The sequence below is a fragment of the Spermophilus citellus genome (genome assembly GCF_964194105.1).
Source record: "Spermophilus citellus genome assembly, chromosome: 15".
Lineage (NCBI taxonomy): Eukaryota > Metazoa > Chordata > Mammalia > Rodentia > Sciuridae > Spermophilus > Spermophilus citellus.
In genome coordinates, this window is record NC_138195.1 from 59175973 (window position 1) to 59193498 (window position 17526).

At 36.5% G+C, this 17526-nt stretch overlaps 1 protein-coding gene across 12 annotated transcripts in view; it reads left to right on the top strand.

Annotated features, from left to right (window-relative positions):
• Nucleotides 1-17526, top strand: part of BMPR1A (bone morphogenetic protein receptor type 1A) — a 133683-nt gene that overhangs the window by 35765 nt on the left and 80392 nt on the right. For 3 of the 12 annotated variants that reach the window (XM_081267921.1, XM_081267922.1, XM_081267920.1), the window contains exons 2-3: nucleotides 14284-14367; nucleotides 14753-14933. The exons of 6 other annotated variants lie outside the window; for them this stretch is intronic. The gene's annotated coding sequence lies outside the window, so the exon portion shown is untranslated. The remainder of the gene's footprint in view (nucleotides 1-14283; nucleotides 14368-14752; nucleotides 14934-17526) is intronic. 3 more of the 12 variants (XM_081267925.1, XM_081267915.1, XM_081267916.1) reach the window with 1 other exon arrangement.

Below are 17526 nucleotides of genomic sequence, written 5' to 3' on the forward strand. Positions count from 1 at the left end.
TTGGTGAATGGTTCCTTTTAACAGTATATAATGTCCTTCTTTATCCCTTTTGATTAACTTAGTCTTGAAGTCGATTTTATTCGATATGAGGATGGCCACCCCTGCTTGCTTACGAGGACCGTGTGCATGGTATATTTTTTCCCATCCTTTCACCTTCAGCCTGTGTATGTCTTTTCCAATCAGATGTGTGTCCTGGAGGCAGCATATTGTTGGATTTGTTTTTTTAATCCATGATACCAGCCTATGTCGCTTTATTGGAGAGTTTAAGCCATTAACATTCAGAGTTACTATTGATATATGGTTTGTACTTCCATCCATGTTTGATTATTTATCCTTTTTTAAAAAAATTTAGTTTGTTTCTCCATGATTATCTTTCCCCTCACCCTCTGTCTTTACCCAGGCACTTCCTACTGATGGTTTTGGTTATTGTTTTTCATTTCTTCCTTGTGTAGTGTCCTGTATGCATCTTCAATTTGTATATCTGTTTCCTTTTTTATTTCTGGAAAGTTTTCTGTAATTATTTCATTCAGCAGGTTACTCATTCCCTTGGTTTGAATCTCTGTACCTTCTTCTATCCCGATGACTCGTAAGTTTGGTTTTTTAATGTTATCCCGTAGCTCTTGGATGTTTTTCTTGTGATTTTTTACCAGCCTTTCTGAGTTGGCTAGACTCTTTTCAAGATGATATATTTTGTCTTCATTATCTGACGTTCTGGCTTCTACTTGCTCCACTCTGTTAGTGATACTCTCAATTGAGTTTTTAATTTGGTTTATCGTTTCCTTCATTTCTAGAATTATTGTTTGATTATTTTTTATAATCTCTATCTCCTGATAAAGATGCTTAACTTCTTCTTTTATCTGTTTATGTAATTCATTCTCAATGTGTTCTTCGCTGCTTGAATTTGCTGTCTTGTATCCTCTTTAAGGTTCCATTCCATCTGTCTAAGGTGTTCCTTGAGTTCTTTATATGACCATTTTTCTGATGACTCTAGGTCCTCCTGAATATTTAGGCTGTCCTGCATTGTTTGTACTCCTTTTCTTCCTTGCTTTTTGAAGCTGCTCATGTTACTTCTTGTTCTGTTTGACTGATGAATTACTGTTTACTCCTATAAATTAGATGCTTGGGAGGAAAGGTATTAGAAGGGAAGGGAAGAAGTCACTAAAGAGAATGAGAGTAAGCAGGTAGAATTCAAGGAAGGGGGAATAAGATAATTGAAAAGAAATGAAAAGACAAAAGAAGAAAAAAATAGGAAATAAAAAAAGAAAAAAATTAAAAAAAATAATAAAAAAATTAAAATTAAAATTAGAAGAAAAAAATTAAAAAAAATTGTAAAAAAAAATTTAAAAAAACAACAAGGAAAATGAAAATGAAAGAAAAACCCAAATCAAAAAAAAAAAAAAGAGAAAAGAAAAAAAAAAACTAATAAACGCAGTCTTAGAGTTTGATTAACTTCTCTTCCAGTAGGTGGCACTGTGCCCACCAGGCCAAGTTTCTCCTGTCAATAAGCGGGAACCAATCACTGTGCAGCAGCTCCTCCCAGACTGGGCGAGTCTCCAATCCAGAGTGCCTAGGGCCTCCTCTTGTGTCTAGTCACTTCCCACTTTTCCTCTAGCCAGGCCCCTCTCATGGGTGCTGCTCACCACAATACTGGCTACACGCCAGGTCTGCTGCTCCCGGGAACCCTGTTTTCATGAACGACTGGGCACACTCTTCCTGTTTGCCATTCCCTCAGACCCTAAGTTTGTAGAGCTTGGGGCTGAGAATCCTCAGCGAATTTTACTTGCCCTCCGGTAGCCATGCCTCCGGTAGCTGGTGCAAGAGACCTCAGCTGTCAGCACTGGTGGGAGCGGTAGTTCCGCGCCGCGGGTCCGCGTCACCTCTGATTCCCTCGGTCTGGCTATCGTGCTCACGGGAGAGCTGGGAGGGGCCCTTAAGGTTTCCCCGATGTGTGGAGAGGGAAGGCTAGGGAATTACACACCTGTAGCCGCAGGTTTCATTGAAGTTATCTCCTCCGCCGCAGTCTGATGACGTCAGTTATCTGTCATCGTGGTATCTCTTGCAAATGGCGACAGTTCGTTTCCCTTTGCCGGGCGACCAATGCAACGGGTGGGTCCTTACTGTCTCTCCCAAGCCACGTTTCAAACCTGTGGCCACTACCTATGAAGGCTCGGTAGGCATTTCCTCCGTAGGATCAGAAGGGCTGACCAGTTGTTTCAGCCGGATGGATTAGTGCTGAGTCACAGCTGTTTGTCTGCGGGAAGCAGGCGAACGGGAGCTTGAATTCAGCGGATCCGGGCTCAGTGTGTGTTCTGAGAGGCCCAGACTGTTCGCCCCAGATCCACGTCAGCTCAGCATTGCCTAGTGATCCTGAGCAAACAGATTTAGTTTGTTTACGACTCCCTATGCCTGCACAGCTGAAGAGGTCAGAGACTTGATCTCTCTGCGGCCCGCCGCCATGTTGGAATCTCGACATCTTGTATTTCATTGAAGATCATGAATGCTTTATATCATTCTTATAGAATCATATTTTTAAAACTTGAAGATTATTCCTTTTTTGGTGTCAGTTTTTTACTAGGTATATTCTGCTTTAGGATTTGCTTTTGTAGCTTCCTAACCTGGCATTTTTGTGTCTTTTAAAAAAACCACAATCTGCCTACTTAAAAAAATACTAGTATTGGGGCTGGGGTTGTGGTTCAGCAGTAGAGCGCTCGCTAGCATGTGCGAGGTCCTAGGTTGAATCCTCAGCACCACATTAAAAAATCAATAAATAAAGGTGTAAAAAATTAAAAAAACTAGTATAAAATTCTTTTCCATGTTATCTGTAAAAGGAGCATTTTAGTCATTCTGTCCACATTTGATAAGTGTTGCTGATTTTTTTAAAAAATTAAGCTTTAATTTTTTAAACGTTCATTGAACTTTGGACTTAAATCATGACAAGGGTTTTACTTTTTAAAATACTGAGGTTTATTATTTGTGTGAGTGTCTTAATTGAAAAATGAATGGCTTCAAAAACATCAAAATAGAGCTGGGTGCTTGGTTGTGCATGCCTCTAATTTCAGCTATTAAGAAAGTTGATGCAGGATTGCACGTTTGAGGCCATTGGGGGCCTTTTTGAGATCTATCTCAAAAATGAAATGAAAAGTGCCAATGATGCAGTTCAGTGGTAGAGAACCACATGCTGGGCCCTGGGTTCAATCTCTAAGTCTGCCAAAAAAAAAAAAAAAAAGAAAAGAAAAAGATCAAAATTGAAGACCTGCACATAGAACCATACTTTAGGACATATATGCATAAAATTATGTATTTATAGCCAGGCATGGGGGCCCATACGTGTAATCCCAGAGGCTCTGGAGGTAGAGGCAGGAGGATCGTGAATTCAAAGCTAGCCCTAGGAACTTAGCAAGGCCCTAAGCAACTCGGCGAGACCCTCTTTCTAAATAATATACAGAAAAGGGCTCGGGATGTGACTCAGCAGTTAAGTGCCTCTGGGTTCAATTTCTGGTACCAAAAAAATATGTATATATATATGTGTGTGTGTGTGTGTGTGTTTATAAGATATTAATGTAAACTTCAGATTCTGTAATATTTTAAGGAAACCACTTCATTTTAACAGAGCACTTTGTGTGTTTATACATTGGTGCTGGGGCATGCGCTTTACTGCTGAACTACAACCCCACCCCCAGTTGGTCTTTCTACTTTTCCAGTTACATTGAGATTTTGTGCAGTAATGTCTTTTTGCTTAAACCTACACACATTTGTCAAAGCTATCTAGCACCCTGTTTTAAGTCTGCTTCGTGGCATTTATTTTAAGTGTAATTTAATTAGAACTTGCATGCACATTTCTTTTAGATCTGCTTCCATTCTTAGGAACTGTAAACTCCATGTGAGTGGGGAATTTTACTTGGGTTGTCATGTTAGGGGCCTGGCACACTGCCTTGTCTAGCATATGTGCTTTGCAGCAGCAGGCAGTACTTTTCTTTAGTCTTCTTTAATTATATTAATAAAAGAGCTTTGGTTTTTGCAAGTTTTTTAGAGGCTCTGGAGAGAAACATTAATCAAGAAGATCTAACTTGAATTAATTGTTTTAAAAATACCTGACTAATGATATAATGAACAGAGAATATTAATGAAATAAGAATTTAAGGAGTCAAAGTTAAGTTTTTTTGTTTATTTTGTTTTGTTTTGTTTTGGTGGAGGAGCTTGAACTACGGGTGCTTAACCACTGAGCTATATCCTCAGCCCTTTTTATTTTGAGACAGGGCCTTGCTCAATTGCTGAGAGACTCATTAAATTGCTCAGGCTGTCCTTGAATTTGCAGTCCTCCTGCCTCAGCCTTTGAGTCACTAGGATTATGTGTACCTCTATGCCCCACTGAAGTTAAGGTTTTAATATCTTTACTTAGCCAGGTATGGTGGTACATGCTATAATCCCACTATTGTCTCTGGAGGTCAAGGCAGGAAGATTGCAAGTTTGAGGCGAGCCTGGGTAAGTTAGCGAGATTCTGTCTCAAAATAAAAACATAAAACAAACATGTACCTTGGTGGTAGTGTGCCCCTGGAGATATAGCTCGATGGTAGAGTACCTGTGGTTAGTCTCTGATACCACAAAAACAAAAAACCTAACAAAACATACACATATACTCAAAAAAAACCCCAAACCACACACACATAACAACAACAAAATCCCCCAAACCTTTACTTTGCAACACCATGGGCTTTTTCTTCTATTGTGATTTAAGGTGGTTGTAATTGTTCATTATGATGATACCTATCAAAAGGCGAGCTTGAACAACCATTTCTGCTGGATTCTGAATGCTGAGAAACAGAAGCTGAACTTTGTGAACTATTACAAGTCATCTGTAAAATGAGATAATAAAATTGACTTCTCAAAGTGTAATTTAGACTTTCATGGAATACCATAGTCTGAAAATACTTAGCAATGTTCCTGTCACACTGTAGGTGTTTTATAAATGTTAATTGTCATAAATTTGCTAGGTATAAGAAAATGTCTTTCTTCAAAAGCAATTGTAGTTGGGTGAGGTGGCCCATGCCTGTAATCCCAGTGGCTCAGGAAGCTGAGACAGTAGAATCTCGAGTTCAAAGCCAACCTCAGCAAAAGCGAGGTGCTAAGCAACTTAGTGAGAACCTGTCTTTAAATAAAATACAAAATGGGGCTGGGGATGTGGCTCAGTGGTTGAGTGTTCCTGAGTTCAATCCTCAGTATCCCCCTCCTCCAAAAAAAAAAAAAAAAAAAAAAAAGCAGTTGTAAATTTAAAAATGAATTTACTACCCATCTCAAACCTATATAAAAATATAGTATTTAACTTTTAAAAAGATGTTTAATAGCAATTGTTGTTGGTAGGTCTTTTAGCTCCACTTTGAGTCTTTGCATTGTGTATAATATGGAAAGACTTGGAATAAGTGTATGGGCTAGGGCAGCTTATATAAAAATGCTAAATAATTTTCAGTGTGGCTGTTAAAAATTTAGAAGTACCACTGCTTGGTGTGGTGATACATGACTATAACCCCAGCGGCTTCAAGAAAAGAAAAAAAAAGAGTATAATTTAGTTTGTTCATGAAATCTGTGAGAATTTTGACTATTTCTATCCTTTGTTTGGTCTATTCATTGGTTCATTCCTATCAGAAGTCTCTAATTGAGCCTTGTATCTCGTAGAAATTGTAAGGAAAAGAAACTATTTCTTAACAAGCTGGTACCCTTTATCTCCTTACTTGGTACCCAGATGTTTAAGGGAATGTTCTATCCACAAAACTTGCTTTTTTTTTTTTTTGACTGTTTAAAATCCTCCGTCCACTCTTCTTCCCCCCCCCCTTTTTTTTTTTTTTTGGTACAGGGGATTGAACCCAGGCTACTTTATCACAGAGCTACATCCCAGCCTTCCCCCTGCCCTTAAAATTGTTGTAAATGTACACAACACCTCCATTTAATTAATTACTTAATTTTTATGTGGTGCTGAGAATCAGACCCAGTGCCTCACACTTACTAGGCAAACGCTCCACCACTGTGCTATATCCCCAGCTCCAGCCTAGCTTGTGTTTATTTTTTTAATTTTGAGACAGGGTTTCACTGAGAACTGCTGTGGCTAGCTTTGAACTGGATGGCTTTGAACTTGTAATCCTTTTGTCTCAGCCTTCCAAGCTACTGGGATTATAGGTGTGCCACCATGCCCAGCTCCTATTCCATTTCATATGCTACCTGTCCCCCCCACCCCCCGCCTTGTTTGTGTTATTGATTGCCTCCATGGTACCAGATTTTCTGTCCTATGTCTTTCAGCCTCTCAGTAACTTTTAACACAGCTAGCACCTCTGCACCAGACTCTTAGCCACTGTGGCATGATGCTGTTGCCTTCTGTATCTTTTATTATGGTCCAGGTAGTGGTGAGGGACAATCTAAATCAGGACTAAGGACTGTCTCTTGCTGGCTTCCACCCTTATTCTGAAGTCTTTAAGCCTGTGTATAGTCAGTATCATAATTTAGGTCTTATTCCGTACACCCTGCATTTTGAGCTAATTTATGAAATGACAAAAGAATTTGGAAAATAAAAATAACTGTGTTAAAGAATCTAAATTACATTTGGAATAATTCTTGCTTCTATGTTGCAGATACAAATGCTTAAATAACTGTGATGGACAGGGAAAAGATACTAGGAATTTGACATGAATTATCACATTTAAATAAACAGTGTTTTTTTTTTTTTCCCTCTCTAGAGGAAAATTGTGGTTACAACATGTGATTGAACCTGTCTAGTTTCAAGTAGTGTTCAGATTCAGTGGTTCAAGCTTGAAAGAGAAACAGGAAAAAAGAAATTCTTGCAGGTGCTTCTCATTCTTTAACCTAGAATATTAGTTTTAATTAATTAAAAAATATGCATTTTAATATTTTTTAAAAATATTTATTTTTTAGTTGAAGTTGGACACAATACCTTTATTTTATTTATTTTTATGTGGTGCTAAGGATTGAACTCAGGACCTGGAACGTGCTAGATGAGTACTCTACCGCTGAGCCACAACCCCAGCCCCACATTTTAATATTTGAATATCAGCTAGTCAGAAGTTACCTGGATTTAGATGAGTTTTTTCATTCCAACTAAAGCTAGCAGTCACAGAATTGTGAGGGGGGGAAAAGTACTTGTATTACTAGTTATTATAAGAACTCAGTTGTCAAATCAGAGTTGAAAATTATTCTTTTCAAAATGAAGTCATTTGAGTAGAATAAAATATTCTCACAGTAACTACCCTAGCCACAACTTTAAAGCAGGACATGTCCCTGGCTTATTAAGATTGCTACATTAAAACAAAAATTTATTATGCATTGTTAACTTTAATAACAATTTATATCAGCCTTTTTCTTTTTTGTTTCTGCTTTTGATCTCAAACTTAAAAATTTCTTCCCCATTGCAATAGTGTTTTCAAGGTCTTATATAATCTTAGATTTTTACATTCAAACCGTCTATCTGGAATTAATTTTGTTGCATGAGGTAAGGATCCATTTTTTTCCCCCAAGTGGTTAGAATATTTCTCTCAATATCATGGGGCTGGGATTGTGGCTCAGTGGTAGAGTGCTCGCCTAGCACGGGCAGGACCTGGGTTCGATCCTCAGCACCAGATAAAAATAAAGGCATTGTGTTGTGTTAATCTACACCTAAAAAATAAATATTAAAAAATCAATACATTGTATTGATCTAAAATGTTGCTTTTATTATATTCTTCCATATATGTAGATTTACTTTTGGTTTCTTGACTGTGGAATCACTATATTAGTAATCTTTCAGTACATTTTATTATTTGGTAAGGTAAAAATATTTGTTACCTTTTCAAAGATTGAGGATATTTTACTTTGTTTTTTCAGATGTCTTTATAGCATTCTTTGGGTTTGATTCCATTCAAAAATGTTAACATTTCTATATTGGTTTAGACAGAACTGCCCTTTTCATAGAATATAATTTTCTAATTAATAAAATGGCATGCCTCCTTTCATTAATTTTTCTTCTTGATACTGGGGATTGAACCCAGGGGTTCTTAAACATTGGGACACATCCCCAGTCCTTTTTTTATTTTTTATTTAGAGACGAGTTCTCTCTGAGTTGCTAAGTGCCTCGTTAATCTGCTGAGGCTGGCTTTGACTCGAGATCCTCCTGACTCAGCCTCCCGAGTTGCTGGGATTACCGGTGTGATCCACTGTGCCTGGCTTCATAAGTCTTTTTGACTTTAAATAGTTTTATAGTTTTTCTTACATGTTTTGGGAAGCTATTATAAGGGAGATCATTTTTCCATTATATTTTGTAATCAGTTTTTGTTAATACACAGGCAATTTATCAATTGTACATGAAACCATTCAATGTATTCTATTCTTTAGTATCTGTTTGCAGTTGGATTTAATTTATACAAAATTTACTTATTGTAAAGATAATTCATTTGAGTTTGGTTAGTTTTAAATACCATGTAGCTTTCATTATAGTGCAAGGTTTGGTTTCTTCAATCATTTTGTGAAGATAAGTGAATAACAAACTAAGTATTTGTGTATTTTTTACTTATTTATTTATTTTGGGCATGGGGACTGAACTAAAAGGCACTCAACCAACCATTGAGCTACATCCCCAGCCCTATTTTGTATTTTATTTAGAGACAGAATCTCACCGAGTTGCTTCGTGCCCTGTTTTTGCTGAAGCTGGCTTTGAATTGTGGTCCTCCAGCCTTAGTCTTCTGAGCCACTGGGATTACAGGCATGTGCCATCTTGCCCTGCATATTTGGTTTTTAAATCATCTTTATTTAGTAAAAGTATATCTCAGATCTGTAAACAGTTTTAAATTTACTTTAGCATAAAGATCTTTTTTTATCTTTAACTCTCTAATATGTTCCTTTGTCTGTTTTGACTGAGAATAGTAGAACTTCATTACCTTACTGTTGGAGAGACTAGCCATCCAAAATCAAAGTGGCAGTAGAACTGTGCATGGATCTGTTCCTGGCCTCTTTCCTAACTTCTAGTAATCTCAGGCATTTCTTGAGTTTTAGAATCTGTCTCTCTTTATAAGTCTGTGTTTAAATGTCTTTTTTTAAAATTAGGATACCAGTCATTGGACCAGGGTCCACTCTTAATAACCTCATTTTAACTTGAAACTCTTGATTACCTATTTCCATATAAGGTCAAAAAGGTTAGGACTTCAACATATGATTCTGATTATTTATGCTTTTGTTTTTACTTGTTATTTTGAAATAATTTTATATTTAGGAAAGAGATAGGAATAGCATTGTGGACTCCCGAATTCTCCATTCAGATTCACATATTTAACATTTTTTCTTCATTTATTATGTCTGTTAAAAGTTTGTGTATAAGAAAAATTTGGCTGTTAGTACTGGCAAACTCACCAAGGTTTCTGAAGTTAAGCTGTATGCTCAAGAATGTATTTCTTCAATCCTAAAATGCATTTAACTGTGTAATTAACAGGTATAGAAATATCAATATTCTGTGTCCCAAAAAAGTGATGCCAGTTAAACAGTGATATGCTGCTTTTAAGAGGCATACTGATTTCACAGTAGGTTTGATGAATCATTTGGAGTCAATAAAATATAAAAATGCATCATTGAAATATATATATAGTAGAATGCATATTTAATATATGCGCATATATGTATATATATATGTGTGTGTGTGTGTATATATATATACACACACACACACACTTTAGAAATTTAATTTTTAGAGTAGTTTTGGGTTCAAAAGCAAAATTGAACAATACAAAGTTTCCACATACTTGTACTCACATATGCATAAGCCACCACTGCCCTATTATTAGTATCTCACACCAGAATGTCTCATTTGCTACAGTTGATGAGCCTACATTGACACATCATTACTATGCAATGTCTATAGTTTAAATTACAGTTCATTCTTGAGAGTATAACTTACATGTCTTGACAAATGTAAAATGACATGTCCTCCATTGTAGTACTATACAGCCTAATTTCAACTACCCTAAAAATTCTCTGCTATGTTTATTCTCCCTTCTTCTCTTCACCCCTGGAAACCATTGATCCTTTTTAACTTCTCCATAGTTTTAATATTTCCAAAAGGTCACGATTGCAATCACAACTCCATTGGATTCTTTAATGTAGAAATACACATTTAAGTTTCCTCCGGTGTCTTTTTGTGGCATTTATTTTCAGTGCTGAGTAGTATTTCATTGTCTGGATATATCACAGTTTATCCATTTACCTAATGAAGGACTTCATCGTTACATCCAAGTTTGGAAAATTATGAATAAAACAGCAATAAATTTCTGTGTACAGGTTTTTACATAGATATAAGCTTTCAGCTCCATTATGTTAGACACCAAGGAATGCAGTTGCTGGATCAGATAGCAAGAGCATGCTTAGCATTTTAAGAAACTGTCAAAACTATCTTCCAAAAAGCATGTAACATTTTGCATTTCTACCAGCAGTGAATGAGAGCTCCTTTTGTTCCATATCCTTGCCAGCTTTTGATGTTGTCATTGTTCTGGATTTTGGTTGTTCCATTGCGTGTGTAGTGGTATCTGTTTTTGGTTGACATTTCCCTCGTGACAGGTGATATATGGAGCTTCTTTTCATATGCTTATTTGCCATCTGTATGTCTTCTTTGGTGAGGTGTCTGTTAAGACTTTGGTATCCCCTGCTTTTTTTTTGGTATTGGGGATTGAACCAAGGGGCACTTAACCGCTAAGCTACATCCCCAGCCCTTTTTTATTTATATGATTTTGAGCTGGGTCTCACTAAGTTGCTCAGGGCCTTGCTAAGTTGCTGAGGCTGGCTTTGAACTTGTGGTCCTCCTATCTCAACCTTTCAAGTTGCTGGGATTGTAGGGTTGTGTCATCTTGCACAGCCCCAGTTTTTTTTTTTCTTTTAAGATGTTAATGAACCTTTATTTTATTGATTTATTTACATGTGATGCTGAGAATCGAACCCAGTGCCTCACACATGCCAGGCAAGAGCTCTACCACTGAGCCATAACCCCAGCCCCAGCCCCAAGTTTTGTTTTTTTAAAATATTTGAACAGCCAGCCCCAGCTTTTAATTGTGGTGTTTGTTTTCTTATTAAGTTTTAAAAATTCTCTTGATATTTTGGATAATAGTCCTTTATCTGTGGTGTCTTAATACAGATAATTTTTCCTAGTCTGTGGCTTGTCTTCTTATTCTCTTGACAGTGTCTTTTATGGACCAGAAATTTTATAATTTTAATGAAGTCTAACATTAAGTATTTCATGAATTGTACATTTCCAATCTGTATAATTTTTATTTCCTTTTCTTGGCTTTTTTTACATTAACTAGAACTTGCAGTATGATGTTGAAAAGGATTGGTAAAAGGTGACATCTTTGCCTTGTTCCTGATCTCATTATAAAGCTTTTTTAAATTTCTCACCATTAAGAATGTTAAGATATAGGTTTTGTAGCTGTTTGTCCATTTAAGGAAGTTCCCCTCTGTTGCTGGTTTTCTGAGAGGTTTTTTGTTTGTTTTGTACTGGGGATTTAATCTAGGGGAACTCTACCAGTGAGCTATATTCCCAGCCCTTTTGATTTTTTGTTTTGAGACAGGATCTCCCTAAATTGTTCTGGCTGGCCTAGAATTTATAATCCTTCTCCCTCAGCTTCCCTAGTTGTTGGGATTATAGTCATGTGCCACCATACCCAGTGTTTTCTGAGAGTTAATGAATGAGAGTTGGATTTTGTCAAATGCTTTTTCTTTTTTTTCTTTCTCTTTCTCTTTGGCACGGTCTTACTGTGTTCCTCAGGCTGGTCTTGAACTCCTGGGTTCAAGTAATCCTCCTGCCTCAATCTTTTAGATAGCTGGTACTATAGATGTGCCCCACTGTGCCTGGCTTGTCAGATGCTTTTTCTGCATCTGTTGAAATGATTGTGTTGCTTTGCTTCTTTTTTTTTTTTTTTAAATATTTATCATTTTAGTTTTAGGTGGACACAGTATCTTTATTTTTATGTGGTGCTGAGGATCGAACCCAGTGCCTCATGCGTGCTAGGTGAGCACTCTACCACTGAGCCACAACACCAGCCCCTGCTTTGCTTCTTTAATTGGTTGATATGGTTGATTTCATTAACTAGTTTTTTTTTTTGTTTGTTTGTTTGTTGTTGTTGTTTGGCATTAGGAATTGAACCCACAGGTGCTTTACCACTGAGCTACATCCCCAGCCCTTTGTATTTTTTATTTTGAGTTGGGTTTTGCTAAGTTACTTAGGTCTTGCTAAATTGCTGAGGCTGGCCTCTAACTTGAGATCTCTGGCCTCAGCTTTCCAAATTGTGGGATTAAAGGTGTGCATCACCATGCCCAGCACACGGATTGATTTTTGAATGTTGAGTTATCCTTGAAATAATGGGTATACATTCTACTTGTATAAAATTCTTTTTATAGGTTGTTGAATTTGATTTGCTGTTTTATTGAGGATTTTTGCATTTGTCTTCATGAGAATCATTGGTCTCTTTTCTTTTTTTGTAACATCTTGGTCTGGTTTTAGTATTAGTATAATGCTGGCCTTATGGAGTCAATTAGGAAGCATTCCCTCTGTTTCTATCTCTTGAAAAGAACTTACAGAGAATTGGTATAATTTCTTCCTTAAATATTTGGTAGAATTCACCAGTGAGCCTTTTGGGCATAACGATTTCTATTTTGGAAGATTATTATTCCAATTTCTTTCTTTATTTTTTAAATATTGTTAGTTGTAGATGGACACAATATCTTTATTTGTTTTTTAATGTGGTTCTGGGAATTGAACCCAGTGCCTCACACATACTAGGCAAGCGCTCTACCATTGAGCCACAACCCCATCCCTATTTTAATTTCTTTAATAGATAGGGCTGTTCAGATTGTGTATGTCTTGTGTGAGTTTTGCCAAATTATGTCTTCCATAGAAGTGCTCCAAGTCATCATATTGATCTGTTATTAAATTTCTGGGTGTAGAGTTGTTTAAAAGTTAAGTATCTTTTATCCAAAATATTTAGGACCACAAGTATTTTGGTTATTGGAATATTTGCTTATATATAATAAGAGATCTTGGGGATAGGACTCAAGCCTAAACAGAAAATCATTAGTTTCTTATAAACTTTACTTGCATAGCCTGAAGATAGTTTTACATGATATTTTTTTTTAAAGAAACTTATATTCTTTTTTTTTTTAATATTTATTTTTTAGGTGTAGATGTAGTGCTGAGGATCGAACCCGGGTACCTCCTGTGCTAGGCGAGCACTCTACTGCTGAGCCACAATCCCAGCCCTTTACATGATATTTTTAACTTGCTTACACTATGAATCCTTCATTTGCCAGATGCTCAGCCTGTATTCCTTTATCATCTTTATAGTAATGTACGTTTAGAGAGAATCTGTGGTTCTGTCTCCTTTCATTTCGATATTTGTAGTTTGTGCCATCATTTCCTCCCTTAGTTATCCTAGCTAAAGGCTTATCAATTTTATTGATCTTTTCAGAGAATCAGCTTTTGGTTTTGTTCATTTTCTCTATTCCTGTTTTCATTAGCATTAATTTCTGATTTTTATTATTTGCTTTCTACTGTTTACTTTGGATTTAATTTGCTCTTCATTTCTAGTTTCCTAAAGTGGAAACTTCAGTTGATTTTATTTTTTTCCCCCAGTATATGCAATTCAGTATTATAAATATGAATTATATTCTCATATTTCTGAGTTTCTCTATTTCTAATGTTGTTTTCATGTTTATATAATCTTAATGTTTTTTGTTTGGGGATAGTAGGTTATAGTTCTTAACTATTTCGTGTGTCTGCCTTTCAGTTGTCTGTAGAGATGTCATTTTCTCCCTCGTCTACCCTGCCTCCCTTCTTATAATAAGTGTGGATATGAAAAATTTCATGGGTCATTTTTATTGAAAATAATTTTTTCTGAAATTTTTGGAGAAGATGTGATGCAGGGCAGCATTTCTAACTTCACAGAATTATTTGGGGTGATAGTAAAAAGGTGGTAGGTTGCCTTTCCAGATCTCCCGGTTCTGTTAACTGCGCATCACTTTTATGTGGGCCTCGTCTATTCTTTGTTTCTGTTGCACCTTTCCTGCTCAAATTTGTTTTCCTTCAGTGCAAGACTTTGTCCTACAAAGGAGGTCTTGTTGGTCATTTTTGAAGTTCAAAAGGGCTTGACTGCTGCATCCACTTTAAACCTTATGCCCTTACAGGGCCATTTGCTATCATCTTCAACTGAATTGATCAATTTTCCTATTCTCAGTTTCATCTGCATTTTCACATTTACTCATTGAATATTCCAGTGAATACTTCTTTGCTGTTTTGCTGGTATAAGGACATGCAAGAGGCAAAGTAGTCCTTACCCTTTCAAGGCCCCAAAATTGCAGGTATGACTTTTCTTTAAAATTGGAGATAACAGTTCAGCCTAAAAACTGACTTAAAAATCTGTATAAGAAACAGTCATACCCTGGACTTATTAGCCCCTTTACTGCATGCTGTCCATTCAGCCAAGTGCCTCTTTGGGGTAATGGCTTTCTAGTTCTCATTCACGTTATTTTCCTTTCATACTAAGCCTGAGGGAACATTTAATTTCTTTACCCCTTCAAGTTAGATAGGATCATGTGACTGATTCTGGGTACTGGATTTTGAGGGAAAATTGTGTTACTTCTGGGTTGGCATAGTAAAAAGTTCATGAAGATTCATTCTCTCTCTCTCTCTCTCTCTCTCTCTCTCTCTCTCTCTCTCTCTCTCGTTGTTGTTTTCTTGATACAGGGGAAGATGGTCCAGACTGGAAATAGACCTGCTTGATGTCATTGTACATATTACATGAGTCAAAGTTTTCTTATGTTGAGCCATTGAAATTTTGGAGTTATAAACACAGCTATCTGATAGCCATCAACCACATATGTCTATTGAGCCTTTGAAATGTGGGCAGGCCTGATTGAGATGTGCTGTAAGTTTAAAGTACATACCAGATTTAGAAGACTTATTAAGTATGCAAAAAAGACTAAAATATCTTCTTAATAATTTTCATATTGATTACATATTGAAATGATCTTAGATCCGCTGGGCTAAATAAAAACATTAAGTCAATTTTCTCTAATTTTTTTTCCTGAGGCTGCATTGCTAGAAAATAAAAAATTACACATTTCTTTTAAATAGCACTAACCCTACCTGGAGTAAATTAGTACTCCATCTCATCTTGGTAGAAAATGGTAACTTTATCTAGAGAAGCCAAGCCAGTGGTGGTCCAGATTTGCAAAGAGTACAGAAAATCAATACACTTTAAGCAGAGGTTAAGCAAAAGCCTACCACTGATTCAGGAGATATACCCCCTTCTCTTAATTTCTGTCCCATATCCCTTTGTATTTGTTTGCAGACCACTGGAGGTATATGCTCCATCTAGGAGATTGGAGGAGTCTTCTAAGAAATTGAATGGCTCCAGGGAAGAGATCAACAGAGTCTTCATATTAGTACAGGCAGGTGACTGACCAACTATCTTAAAGTGAAGCCCACCAACTTACAAGCCCCAGCTACAACCAGAGAATATGTAGTCGGGGTTCATGAACTTCATGAAATGGTAAAGGGAAAGAGAATAATAACTGTAGCAGTGAGTCCATTTGTGTATTAAGATAAAGCAAATAACAACAGTACATCAAATGTATGAAATATGATATGTCAAGAGCTTTGTAATGTTTTGAACAACGAATAATAAAAAAAATAAAAGTATAAAAAAAACAACAGTACAAATAGGAGAAAATTAGCATATCATCTTTGTGATTAAGCTCTCCCCCAACATCTATATTCCATCTTTTTTCCCCCCAGTTTTTTCAATGTGGTAAAATATATACATACATAAAATTTATGTTCTTAACCATTTTTAAGTGTACAGTTCAGTGTATTAAAATATTCATAATGTTCTATAACCATCACCATTCATCTCAGAATTCTTTTCCTTTTGTAAAATGGAAATTAAACTCATTAAACAATAATTACCCCTTGGGGCTGGGGATGTGGCTCAAGGGGTAGTGCACTCGCCTGGCATGCGTGCGGCCCGGGTTCGATCCTCAGCACCACACACAAACAAAGATGTTGTGTCTGCCGATAACTAAAAAATAAATATTTAAAAAATTATCTCTCTCTTTAAAAAAAAAAATAATTACCCCTTTCCCCAGCTTTGGCAACCAACCTCCATCTTTAAATACCTCATGTTAGTAGAATCATACTTGTTTTTCTTTTGGTGACTGGCTTATTTCACTTAGCATAATGTCCTGAAGGTTCGCCATGTGGTAGCATATGTTAGAATCTCCTACTTTCAAAGACTGAATCGTATTACTTTGTATGTTCAGGCATGCTAATGAGAATGATGTTCTGAGAAATTTGTTGTCGGGTGATTTTGCCCTTGTATACTCAATGGAGTGTACTTACGCAAACGTAGAAGGCACAGATCAGTCACTTGATTTGGCCTCTTGATGCACTTGAGAAGCAGTAAACACAAAGTGTATGAAGCTGCTACTGATGTAACACAGCATACTGCTTTACCTTTTTATAAGTACTTTCTGAAATAACAATTGAAAGTATAGTTTATACATAAGCCACTAATATAGTGGTTTATTATCATTATTGAATATTATGTACTATATATAATTGTATGTGCTGTACTTTTCATATGACTGAAAGTATAATAGGTTTGTTTATACCAGCATCATCACAAACACATGTGTTATGGTTTGGATTTGAGGTGTCCATGGAGAAAAAAGTACATGTTAGACAATGCAGGAATGTTCACTTGTGAAATGATTAGATTATGAGACCTGTGACCTCATCAGTGGAGGTCTTTTATCAATTAATTTGAGTAGATTACTGAGTGGTTAACTGTAGGTCACTGTAGGCAGTGGGGCATGGCTGGAAGAAGTAGGTCACTGGGAATTATATGATGTGCCCTTGAGGATTATATACCATATTCCTTGCTCCTTGATCACTCTGTCTCCTTCCCCCTCTCTCTCCTTCTTTCTCTCTCTCTCACTCTCTCAGTTTGTCTATCTCTGTCTGTTTTCGGGCTGCTAAGAACTGAGCAGCTTTCCTTCATTATGCCCTTTTGCTATGATGTTCTGCTTTACCTGGGGTTCAGAGCTATTGAGTTGGCCAACCATAGACCGAACCTCTGAAACCTCAAAGTATACTTTTCCTTCTCTAAGTCTTTCTGGTCAGATATTTTGGTCACAGTTAAGAAACACTAACACAACTTGAGTAATGTATTGCACTGTTACAACATCTTAGGCAATAGGAATTTTTCAGATTCATTATAAACTTATGTGATCACTGTTGAAATGTGTCCAGTTTTAACCAAAATATCATTAGGCCGTAAATGACTATATATATAAGACATTTTGATTATGGATTCATTCATTGATGAACACTTGTGTTACTTCCACATTTTAGCGATTGTGAATAATGCTGCTATGAACCCCAGTGTACAAATAAGAGTTCTAGGAATAATTGTACTCCAGCAAATTGGATTACTAGATGATGGACAGAAAAGCTAC